Source organism: Thermobia domestica, chromosome 13 (assembly GCF_964235325.1).
Source record: "Thermobia domestica chromosome 13, izTheDome1.hap1.1, whole genome shotgun sequence".
Classification (NCBI taxonomy): domain Eukaryota; kingdom Metazoa; phylum Arthropoda; class Insecta; order Zygentoma; family Lepismatidae; genus Thermobia; species Thermobia domestica.
In genome coordinates this window covers 142,530,504-142,543,606 of record NC_137466.1, presented here as the reverse complement: position 1 = coordinate 142,543,606, position 13,103 = coordinate 142,530,504, and positions in this window count along the sequence as shown.

The following is a 13,103-nucleotide window of genomic DNA, read 5'->3' as shown; positions in this document are numbered from 1 at the left end:
TGTAAATAGTCTCGTATTGTCTCGTTTTGATACCACTCCTACTTCGGGGTTTGTTCTCTAGTAACTGGTTGCGTACTGCACCTACAGTATATAAGAAGTCGTATATTTAAATGTTTGAGAACTTACCCCACCTCCACTTGACGGATCGTTCTAACTAAAACTACCAGACCGTTTATGTAATTTTGCGATATTTTCTTGCAACAGAGAATGAAAAATATAACAGTTATAATGTTGATCGCGCATAATCCTGAATAGATAAAAGGTACTTTATAGAGTGTCGGACTCCGTGAAGTAAATACAGTAGTTACTGGCTTGGTAAGTTCATCACTGAACTTTTTCCGTCATACTCATGCAATGACATCACCTTTGACACATGCTCGGGAGAGGACCACAGGAGGAGTAACGCTGTTGTTTGCTTACTCGCTTGCTGCTGTCTATTCTCTTTGAAACCTGATGTGAAATTACTGCCTTATCCTTACTTTCAGCTGTCTTTGCTATTTCTAATTTAGTTATATTAGTGGAATTTTATTCCATCATGGAAATATATTTTATTTCTTTTTAAATGTAAATGAAAAGAAAAGTCTATTTGGACAAGTTTCTGCACAACTCTAGAGGTATTGTCTTGGGTGCGCTTTTCTTTTCTTTTCCTTTAGGGCCGCGGTGGCTCAGTGGCAGAGCTTTCACCTCTAGTGCTTGGGGCCTCGGGTTCGATCCCAGCCCCCACTAATTGAACTTTGTGGCGGACGTAAACCGTGTGGGAGGGTTTCCTCGGGGTTCTCCCATTTCCTCCCACTTTCGTCATTTCATTCATTACTCATCATCACCGTCTCCTTTAGCCTAACCGGCATAATCGTGGGACGTAAAACTTAAAGATTTCATTTCATTTCTTTAACACAAATGCAATTAAAACCTGACTCTGAGAGCGCAACAATGTTATCTTTTTCGAAGGGTCAGTGATTTTGTGTCGAAGGTAATGTCACGCGAAGAGACAGGCTGCGCGTGGGCTTATCTTATCTTACGTTTGGCAACATTGCTCTTGGTCAAGTGGCCTATTGCTTATGCCTTTAGGTATTTGCGCTAAAGCTATACAGCGTGCTGTGTGCGTTCTGTTCCTCCCTGTCCCTGGCTGTTTGCGAAAATATTATTTGCTTTTCATGCATTGGGATAAGGGGTAAGACACCTTGCATACCTTGGGGCAATGGAAGTAACATATAAAATGATCGAAAACGACAACCGATGTTAATGTAGAGTTCATAGTTTCGAGGTCGCTATAATATTTAGGCGTAAAGCTATCAGCTATTTTCTGTTAGTGGTTTCTTCATATACGTACGTCTACCAAGTTAACGAACCATGAATTATCTGCGTACAGTAGTTGGTTAGTGTGTCCTCGATGGCTATTTTTACTTTTTCCATGATCATCCCATACCATACAGTATTTTTTTATGTTTTGAAAAAGCTTGATTTTATCAATTCGTTAAACAACAATGTTTCTTTTTTTCTAACCATGTTTCTTAGTATTATCCTCTTCATTCTAACTAATTTAAATATTTTCAATAATTCAGAATTTTGACTAAAAAATGTTACAATGATCAAGATTTGTATAAGATGAGGAGCCTTCATTTCTAATCATTGTCTTAACCGGAAGGGAAAACTTATAAAAAATTGAAATAACTTAGTAGACGTAGAAAATCGATAGAAATAATGAACATCAACTATTAGTTGACTGTTAGAAGTATAGTAGATATGGTTCTCAACCCCAGTAGAAGATGCACTCTTTGCTTCATGAAAATAAACATTTTTAAAAAATAATTACAAAAAAGTAATTTGATGACATTTACTGAGCGAACGTAGGTTACTGGTTGGTGTTGACGCTTCGTAATTGAGAGTCTCCCGGTTCAGGGAGATGTCCCCCCTAAAAAATTCTTCGGGCCCCCATGCAAGCAAGTAGGCTTTTCTTATCCATTCGCCCAGGGAGTGGAGCGAATACTAAGAAAAGACGGGCGGTACAAATGGATTTTTTAAAAATCATTTCTGAGGGAAATTTTAATTTAAGTTCCTAATGGCTCAAATCGCTGTCCATTGCTTAATGCTAATTTTGTTAATATCTATTGGTTCATTTGTCATTCGTCAAGATTTTCATTTATATCCTAAGTCGTTTCGTTTTTGTTTTATTTTTTTAATTTATAATGATGTGCGCTTTCACTTTTTAATAGTACTTTGTTTTTCGTGTAATAATAATGAGCAACGATATAAAACCAAGTGACCATTTTATCGGAAAAGAAAGCTACAAAACATGAAAGAAGATAAGATGCAACCGAAGGCTCTAAAACGTTTTCTTCGCGTTCTGGACAAAATCATACAAATGTTGAGGTGGGGATTTGTCAATACTAGTCACTGTTAACGAAGCATTTGCAGGTCGACATTCTTTTGAAACTGTAAGGTTATTTTACCTGATTGCAGTAATTTAATTGTTGAATTAAAATGGAACGATACGGTCATTTCGGTTACAGGTCTGAATTAAGTTTCATGTATTTCAAAATATATTCGAATACAATTAGTTTTCACGCGGCATATAAGTATATAACTTGAAAGGATATAATTGAAAGCGATGAAAGGTCATTTGGATGACAAGTAGTTTTTTTCAGTACCCTCACTTCCAATCATAGCAGCGTATACAATGTTTTTTTAATTATAACAGTATAACAGTAATTATTAATCCATTCTCTGGTATTAAATTTAGACGGAGCGATATTTTAAATTAGTAATAATTCTAATGCAAAGTAGAGTTTTGATTATTAGTTACTTGTGTTCAGTAATGCGCCGACATAGGTGCTAGGGATGTGCACGAGACGAGTCGAGACAGGATTTTCCAGACAAAATTCGAGTCGAGACACGGTTCTTCCAATAGAGAAATATACATTTTCCGAGTCGAGACATCACTTTTATAGCACATTTTCGAGACGAGACAGCTACACATCTTGTCTCGTGGGCATCCCTAATAGGTGCAGTGTTCCTTTCAGAAAAAATCTTCCGGGGGGGTACACTTAGTATTCAGAGGGCCACTGCTGCTACTCTTTTATTTATTATTATATTACAGACGTATCATTTTGATCTCCTCCCGGGGGAAAGTGTCCCCCTAAAAATATGTGTGGACGAAACACTACACAGGTAGTCTGAGAGTCTGGATCCCCCAATTAGCACAATGTAAGGGGCAGATACACAAAATTATTTGCATTTATAGGCTATTCCGAAAAATCTTCGGACCCCAAAGATAAATCTTGGGTGCATCTTTGCTTGTGTTTACATTGTGTTTCTGCCTGATTTCGTACGTCTATGTTGGAGAAAACATGAAAGAATTGAATTGTTCTATAGGACTAAGGGGCCTTGAAAAGAATTTTTGCGAAAGAACCTGATTTTGAAGTTCTGCCACTGGATCGAGGACAAATTCAATATCAATTAAGACAGACACTTTTGTCATTTATTGTGTATTGAACTAGTTTAACTAAAATTAATAAAGAATTATTTGAAATCAAGTATATCTCAAGAACGATTAAATGGACTAGCTTTGATGGCCATTGAAAATTACATTCTGAATGAAATTTATATTGATGCAATAATAAGAGATTTTGCCAAATTGAAAACCAGAAAAGTGTCTTTATAGCATGAACTTTTCACTAACAAAGAAATCGAGAAATTAAGCTAATTACCATATCTGTATCACTAGAAAACACTATTTAAATATGCTTTTAATGAAGTGTAAGAGGATATCTCTTTGTCAAAATCAAACTTGTGATAATCTTAGACTTGAAACTGATGAGTTTTATTCTATTTCGACTTTTATGTTTCAACTATATTTGTCAAAATACATCTTAGGTATACATTTTAGTTGTTTCCTGTGCTTATTTAATAAAAAAATATATAAATTATTAAAATTGGAACTTTGGTCATGATTTATCCACAGTTAATTAGGTTTAATTTCGCCATTTTCCTTTAATACTTACAGGAAGACTGAATTATTGTAGATTGAAAAATTTGTAATTTTAACAATTAACTGAAAAATTTTTGACCATTCTATTCTTTTATCATCATTTAGGCGGGGGCGACTAAATATTGTTTATTTACACTTACAAAATGTCTACAACCGATCCTGTTACTGTTTATATATATATATATATATATATATATATATATATATATATTTAGAGAGAGAGAAAGTTTTGACTCAGAAAAAAGTACAGAGGGATTTCAAACGAATAATACGTATACATTATCCTCTGAACAATTTAACCCTAAAAATGCTTTCGATCACTGAAATAAATTCCTGCCTACGCTCCTGTAAAGCAGTAAGAATTTTAGGGACTGATCATGGGGTAATGCCTCCCTGGAGCAACGACAGTTCCCCAGAAATCATACCTCTGATAGATCCGGATGTGACACCAGTATTTGTGTATTACCACTCCTCACTCTCAGTGTATTGAATCTTAAGTCAAAGGAACTGTTCTGAAATCTTCACCGGTTCTCTCCTCTGAAACCTCATGCGAATGGGGCCAACCTTGGTCATATACCACATCTGGAATATTACCGTTTATGTCAGAGATCCCGAAAAATATATATTCGACACAATTAAAGGATGTTTTCGATTTAATTTAATTAATTAATTTATTTATTTAGCCTGTCAACCTCCCACTCTGACCTCCATGCCAACCAAGGCTTAACTTGAACTTAAGCAACATCGACAGCGTCACTATTCATCTGAAACCACGAAAACTAATACCATAACGATTTCGATATTAATATTGTTCATATTGAGTACTTTTACATGCCACTTCCCCTTTTATTACGGATGGCTTCAGTGTCTCGCACCCACAACTATGAAGCAATTTCAACAAACTTACGTATAGCTATAAACCACCATCTGTAAAATAAATGTGCTAGTGATCTTTTTCGGGGAGGAATTCATTAGCTACTTTTCTAATATCAATGTGGTGGATTTTTTCGCTTTCCATGCTAAAGATTGCCAAAGAGCTCAACATCATTTGCACCACTTTCCTATGAATATAAATTTTAATGGCATTTACTTTACTGAATGCTTGCTTAGGTGTTACTCTCGTCACAGGAAAAGTGAGATTCTGTTATAAATGAGTAGGGGTCTTAACAAATACGGAAAACTATTAGCAATGACACGACTCGAAATGAGTTCTCGCAATATAATGGAACAGTATTTTATTCGAATGTGAAGGAAACCATTGCATAAATTGACCCTTCCCTTCCTTAGAAGTCTAAGCTACAATACGTATATAATAATTTTGAATTAGAAATACATGCATCGAGTTTCATATCCTTAACTTTAAGGTCTCCTGAGTTAAGTAAATGAATAACCTTCCTGCTAACGAAAGAGTAAAGCTTTGCGCTTTAATGGTATCGGGAGTGTAATTATTAATTTCAGCAACCCCGAAAACTATAGAATAGACACTCCTATCTTTCAATTAAGAATTATTAAATTTTCACCCCTCCTATTAAACCTCCATGCCGATAATGCTAAGCTTTGATATGAACGATATAGAAGGTTTCATAATTCATGTACTCAAAAGCTATGGATTTAACATTAATATCGTTTATTTTCGATTATTTTTGCATGTCCCTGTGTCTCCAGGGGTGCCCATTAAGGGGTAAGAGGGGGCGCTTGCCCAATCTAAAGGAAATTATACTTTGCAAGATCGAAAACCAAATAAAATTGTTTGAATATTTACCCCAAAATTTGCAACTATATTTGAAATGTCGCTTATACTTGGCCCCTTTGAAAACCACAATATGGGCGCCCATGTGTGTCTCTCATGATTGAGCTAGAGATGATACGGGTTTCGATTCCCGGCAGGAGTCGTGTGGTTCGGGTTCCACGTTAAGTCGTAGATGCACACCTTGTATAGAGTCACAGCTGAAAGACACGCTGAACTCTATATCGCCTCACCTCGAGAGATATTATATTTTTGCATAATTTCTAAACCACTTTTCTTTCTTTGAATCTCCTCCTTCCTCTTAGGACACGCATAGGTTCAAACCGAAACTTTCTTCACGGTTGGGGGACACAAGGTTACTGTACCATATGCGTACAACCCTTATGAGACTACGGTAGTGAGTTACGCAGTTTGAGTAGCACGCATGAATAAACCACGCTTACATTTATTATATATAATAAATATAATCTCATATTAGGACTAACTTAGCACACCAAACTTTCAACAATGCGACTTTTTAAATTCTGTTCTTCTTCTTCTTCTTCTTCTTCTTCTTCTTTATTATTATTATTATTATTATTATTATTATTATTATTATTATTATTACTATTATTATTGCAATAGCTATATGAAGCTATTACCTCGGCCAATTTCGTTAATACACACCATTCAGCAACCGGTAGTTGTAGAAATGATACTTTTGTAATAGTAATTGTTAGCTCAATTGGTAGAGCGCAGACTTTTGGATTCAAGGGTAGCGAGTTCGAATCTAGTCTAAGTCAAAAGATTTTCTTTCTGATACATTTCTTGAGATGGAAAAGTTTCTCTCTTCACCTTTATCTCGTAATTCTGAATAGAGATGTTTGGATGTGAAAGAAAAAGTATACTAGGATATAAGAAAAGAAAGATAAATTACATGATACCTTCTGCAATTTTTAACTATATTTTCACCTATCTAGGACGTTTCTAAAAAGTTCAGACTTCTAGACCTCCTTTTCGCTCTCTTACGTGTCCTTTAACTAATTTCTACAATTACTTAGTGAGTCACATATACATATATTACAGATGTCTTATCTCTTTCTCTTCTCTCTACATCTTGACTGGAGATGAATATTTTGATAATAGATTAGAGACACGATTTTACAAAATAATACGATCTGCGATATGAGTGATACATATCGTGATGTTTAACTTAACATATAAAACAATAATTAGGAAAACTGAGAATACGAATCTTTTCGTGCACTGATGCTTCAAATCTGTGCCTTTACTACCTATACCTATGTTAATTCCCTAGTCAAAATAAAAACTCTTCAAAATTAATCAAAAATTCTTATACAACCATCCCTTCCTTGGAGTTCTGCGCGGTCACATACCCGTCGCTGCGATGTAAATGCACTTCTGGCGACGAGGATACATATAATAATCTAATATATATAGAAACAATGCAAATAGAAATATCGTACACCATTTTACTGGCATTTGTTAGCCAAAGGTGGAATGCTATTGACAGATTTTAGAATTTAAAAACTTCCCTTCCTCACAATATAAAATAAATTAATACTACCAACAGAATGAAAGAAATGCAGCAGCAGTGTATTCATATCTTAAAATTAATTATTACAAACCTATAAGTTTAGACTTCTAATTGTGCTATTAAATAAGATGAGAACTTTTATAGAATGCTAACTTCTGTGGCAGTCTTTCTCTATATATGGTTTGATCGTCAGAGTAATAGCTGTTATATATGTCCTTATTTCTGTTCTGATACCAGAAGTAACAGGAATCCCGGCTTCAAAGTGATTCCTATAATTTACAAGTATGTGTTTCACAATAGAAGTAACTAATTTGTACGATTATTAGAAGATTTGCATAGCATGACCCAAGTAACTAAGAATAGTAAAGAAATACAATATACAGGGTGGTCGTGCATCAATGACGGAAAATTCGGGAGATGAATCTACATGTAAAATCAAGCAAAATATGTCATATGAACATTGGGTGAATGCGGCTTCGTTTAAACTCTAGAGGCGTCTGAAATGTCACCTCCCGAGGCGGCAATTTGCAATATCAAAAGAACAGAGTTATACAACTCTCGGGTCAAAAGATATCAAAGGAAACCTCATCCGAAGAATCCAATTATGCATAAGTGATAGCGAAACAGTGACGGCGCTAGTGAAAGAAAGTGAATAAGACATGGACAAAAGTGAACAATTTACACTGAAAAATTGTAGGAGGGGATGTTACTTGGAACATGCAGCAACAAATGTTAATGAAGAAAGGCATTAATGACGACGCTGTGGGAACACTATGGGAGGCGGAATGTAGGAATACAGTATCTTTGTAATGGAAAGAAATGGGAATGTCGGGTCAAAAGGTATCAAAGGAAACCTCGTCCGAAGAATTCAATCATGCGTAAGTGATGGAGAAACAGTGGCAGCGCCAGGGGCACAAACGAAATGAATGCAGCGCGGAGAAAATGTGAATATTTTACACTGACAACCTTTAGGAAGGACCGTGCAGCAACAAATGTTAATGAACAAAGGCAACAATGGCTACGCTGTAGAGACACTATAGGAAGCGGGATGTAGGAGTACAGTATCTGTATAACGGAGAGAAAGAGGAATGTCGAGTAAGAAGATTTCAAAGGAACACCCATCCGAAGAATCCAATTATACATAAATGATGGCGAGACAGTCGCTGTTCAAGGGGCACAAAGAAAGTGAATGAAACTTGGAAAAGAGTTCTAGCACAGAGGTTGATCTCGGATGAGGTGTTCATAGGGGATGGCAACACAAATGTCCATAATGACTACCGATGGACACCTAACAACCCACATGCAATTGTAGAGACGAAGCATCATCAGTGTTTCCAATTACATATGTTGCCTGGTATTATTGATGACGACGTTGTGAAACAACTCTTCTTTTCCAGCGATTAAACGCAAGCAATATCGTATCTCCAGTTTCTGACCTAGGGCCTACCTATTCTATTTAAAAATGTACCACTGAGGACACGACAGTGTATGTGGTTTATGCATGATGACGTCCCTTAACACTCACGTCACGCTATTCGTGCATATCTGAACGAAACATTTCTAGGTAGATAGATCGTGGAAGCAAAGTAGCATGGCCGCCACGTTCACCCGATCTGATACTCTAAATGTTTTCATGTGGGGTTACGTGAAGAGTCTCGTGTATACACGGCCCGTGCATGGCATTGAAGATCTTCGCTAGCGCGTATGAGATGCATTTGCCAGACTACGGCAAACGCTGCGTTATTGCCAAAAGTCAGACAATTCTTACGCCATCTTGTAACTGTCTGTCTCCAAGAACAAGAGAATATATTGAACACCTTCTTTAAGACAGCATTATGTTGACCACGGTAAGTACAATACCTTTTTTTTACAGTACACAGGGCCTCATCTCCCGTACGTGGTTTGTACGATCTACACGTATTATCACTAATTGTGTTTAACAGATTCTTTGTAGCTCCCATGCGCAGCCAATGATCCACAGTGCGTGCGCAGAATTAAATTATTTGGATGGGGTTTCCCTTGATATGCTTTGAACCGATATTCCTATTTCTCTCCGTTACAAAGATACCTTCTTCCTACATTCCGTCTCCCATAGTGTCCCTACAGCGTAGCCATTGCTGACTTTGTTCATTAACATTTGTTGCTACATGTTTCAAGTAACATCCCCTCCTACAACTTTTCAGTGTAAATTGTTCGCTTTTGTCCATGTTTCAATCACTTTCTTTGTGGCCCCTTCTAGCACCGCCACAGTTTCGCCATCACTTATACATAATTGGATTCTTCGGATGAGATTTCCTATGATATCTTATGACCCGACAGTCGTATTTCTCTCCGTTCTTGCGATATTGCAAGTTGAAGCCTCGGAAGGTAACATTTCAGACGCCTCTAGCATCCAAGCGAAGCCGCATTAACCCAATGTTCATATGGTATTTTTTGCTTGATTTAACCTGTAGATTCATCTCCCGAATTTTCCGTCATTCATTCACGACCACCCTGTATATTTAGTGGTTGTATAATGAATGACGTCTTACAGAAAAATACACTCAGAAAAGTGTTATCCACACAGCGATATATTGTAAAATATATGATATCCTTATGTTTGCTACAGAACCAGTACGGATCATACGTTATCCATATGCTACATACGCACTGCCCTTAGATGTTACATCATGCCGCTGCAATATGTCTGACATCTAACAGTCTTCTATATATCACATACGTGTACGTATATTACATATTGTACTTCAGCAATATGCTACATACGTCTATCTGTATATGAGGTCCTGACAGCTTATATACAATTCTTTCGTTCATACGGAGAGTGACGACACTTATACGAAAAGTAGGTATAAAATATACTTTTTCAGTTATACGTTTATTGCACGTTAAATCCAAAAGCTGAGAATTTACACATGTAAGCTATGTTTCTAAGTACAGCACATACGTTCTTTTCTCAGTGTATACTCGTATATAACAGACGTTTCCCAACAACATAGTCAACTTTGGCTAAGCGACAAAATGTATATACAAACCTGGGTGAAGAAAACTTTCCTTTCGGTACTATTTCCAGCCGAAACTATTGAACAGAGAGAAATGATAAAACAGTTTGAGAACGAAATAGGATAACTCAGACGAATATATCTCCATCCATGTTAACAATATTGCCGCTAAAGCGCATAAATTTAATTTGAGAAGTTACTAACACTGTTGAAGAACTGTTTGTTTGTGGACATTTTATTGGTTGCCTGTTGGCACGCTGATGCGTTTCCGGGAATACGCATGAATAAGTAAAACAGTGTCAGTAGACAATATCTAATTTCAGTTACGAATTGCAGCCACTTTTTATGGGGTTCTATAAATATCTGAAAGTTTTCTGGAATTAATCCACAGATACATTTCGAAGAATATATTTTGGGAATCTTTAAACAAGCAAGGTTTGGGAAACATTTTTCTAGACCATAGTATAGGGCAGGAATTCGTCCCAAAATCTGTTTGCTGCTCCTTAATCTCCAAGAGATCAGAATATGCCATCAATGCTGTAACTGGAAAGAACTTACCGATTCCACTTTCCAGTAAAATAAAAGTTCAGCTGCTAAATATGTTTCCAGCTCAGAATCCTACCCATTATTATAAACATCAGAAATCATTACAAACTATCCAGGGTAACTTTTTCAGACAAAGGATTGTGACTAAGGTTTTGTCAGCACCAACGATTCAGTGTCTAATAGTTTGAAGAAAATTCGGGATTCGGGAACCGGAATTGGGGAAACATTCTATAATAAACCACAAACTTTAAAGAAATCAGGGAAATGTACTAGAAATGTTGGACTATCCAGACAAATCAAAAAAGGTGTTAGTTAAATAAAGTTCTGTCTGGATAAAAAACAGTCTATTACACAGAAGAAACATCAGCCAACCGTTTCTATTCTGTAGGTAGGTACCGTAGATTCATTACAAACAGGACATAATATCTGGAATTAAATGTTTGGAATATGAGATATTTTTTTCTTGAAAACTGTGGATCATGGATATATGTCTCAGTAGCTGGACTCTGCTAGGAGTATGAAGACTGCTATACATTGTAAGGCCATGAATAGTACTTGTTTCTACAATACACTTGAGTGAGGTTTGCTTATAGAGAACTTCTGGTGTTTTACGATTTCTTAGCATATATATTAAAGTTCATTGAATATTGCTACTTGCTGCGAACTTCTTTATTGTGTTTCCGTTTATGCTCTCCTGTAATAATGAGATGAAGACTACCATTCAAACGCATGTTTTTATTTTGAAAATCCCTAGGTTTGTGAGTGAGGACATTATTTTCAAATGCTTCTGATATTGACGTTTTGCTTACTGTAAGATGGTTGCGATATCTACATTGTTTACTATGTAGAACCGAAGTCGGGTAAGAGGAAATACTCTAATATTTTTGATCGAGTTTTCTGTAATGTATACTTCCATTTTTGAAAATTGCAACATCAGAGCGAGTGGCCCGAATGAATCCAACTTCTGAGAATATTTTTAATGATGTTCTAGGAAGAAGTCATTAAAATTTCAGACAGATGGCTCCAACGTATGGTCAGCACTGCCCTCTCGCCTGTGAGCGGAATGGCACCACACAAGGTCAGTGCTTGTTGCACGGAAGTAGTGGATATTGATAAATTAAAGTGGAAACACATGGGCAACTGCCAGTATGCCTCATTTACTGACAGCCAAAGGGCACAATCTCAACGAGGCAAGTTGAGTGGTTTCGAACAGGGCAGAATGATTTTTCAGCAGAAAGTGTTTTTTTCGAAATTGCTGCTCGTACAGGACGTGCCTATACGACACTGATGCGTGTTTGAAAGCAGTGGACAGAAAAGGTTCGTACAAAGCGATGAGTAGAAACTGGATCTCCCAATGTGGCCACATAACGAGATGGCACACACGTTGTCCGGATGTCCATAACGGAGAGGATAGCAGCATACACAGCGTTGGCTCAATTGTGGAGCACAGTCAGTGGTATTGCCATATCTACGTCGACTGTTCGACATCATTTGGTTAAGGCTGGACTGGTGACTCACATATCGTTACCATCTTGACAAGTGGTTCGGATTCCACGTTAATCGGTAGGTCCATGTCTTATATAGCGTACTAAATGAACTGGAACTACAGACTAACTAACTAACTAACTGTATGGTCTAAGGAACCCGGAGGTTCAATGTCGTGTTCACAAAAGCTCTCTTCTGACTTCTATCCTTAGCTAACTGCATTCAGTTTTTACTTTGAGTTCCGTTCTCTGCGAGATCCATCTTAATATTGTCCTCCCATCTGCGCCTAGGTCTTCCTAATGTTCGTTTTCCGATTGGTCTTCCAGTTAAGACTTTGAAAGCCTTTCTACTTTTTTCCATTCTAGCTACATGAATCGCCCATCTAAGGCTCCTAGACTTGACGACCCTAACAATGTTGGGTAAACCGTATAAATTATGTAGTTTCTCGTTATGAAGTTTCCGCCATTCCCCATTCGCGTTCCTCTCGGGTCCCAATATTCGTATCAGGATCTTGTTCTCAGATACTTTCAGTCTATGTTCTTCCCTCAGAGTAAGCGAACATGTTTCGCAACCATATAGAACAACATTCATGATTACCGTTTTGTATATTTTAAGCTTCAGAATGCTCGATAGAATTCGCGACAAGAGATTTTGAACCGAATAGTAACACGAATTCAATGCTTTTAGTCGACATTTAAATTCTTCGTGAATATGATTTTCCTATGTTAATACTGATCCTACATATTTGAAACTATCCATTTTATCAAAAGTATTTTTTAACATTTTGACGCATCCATAATT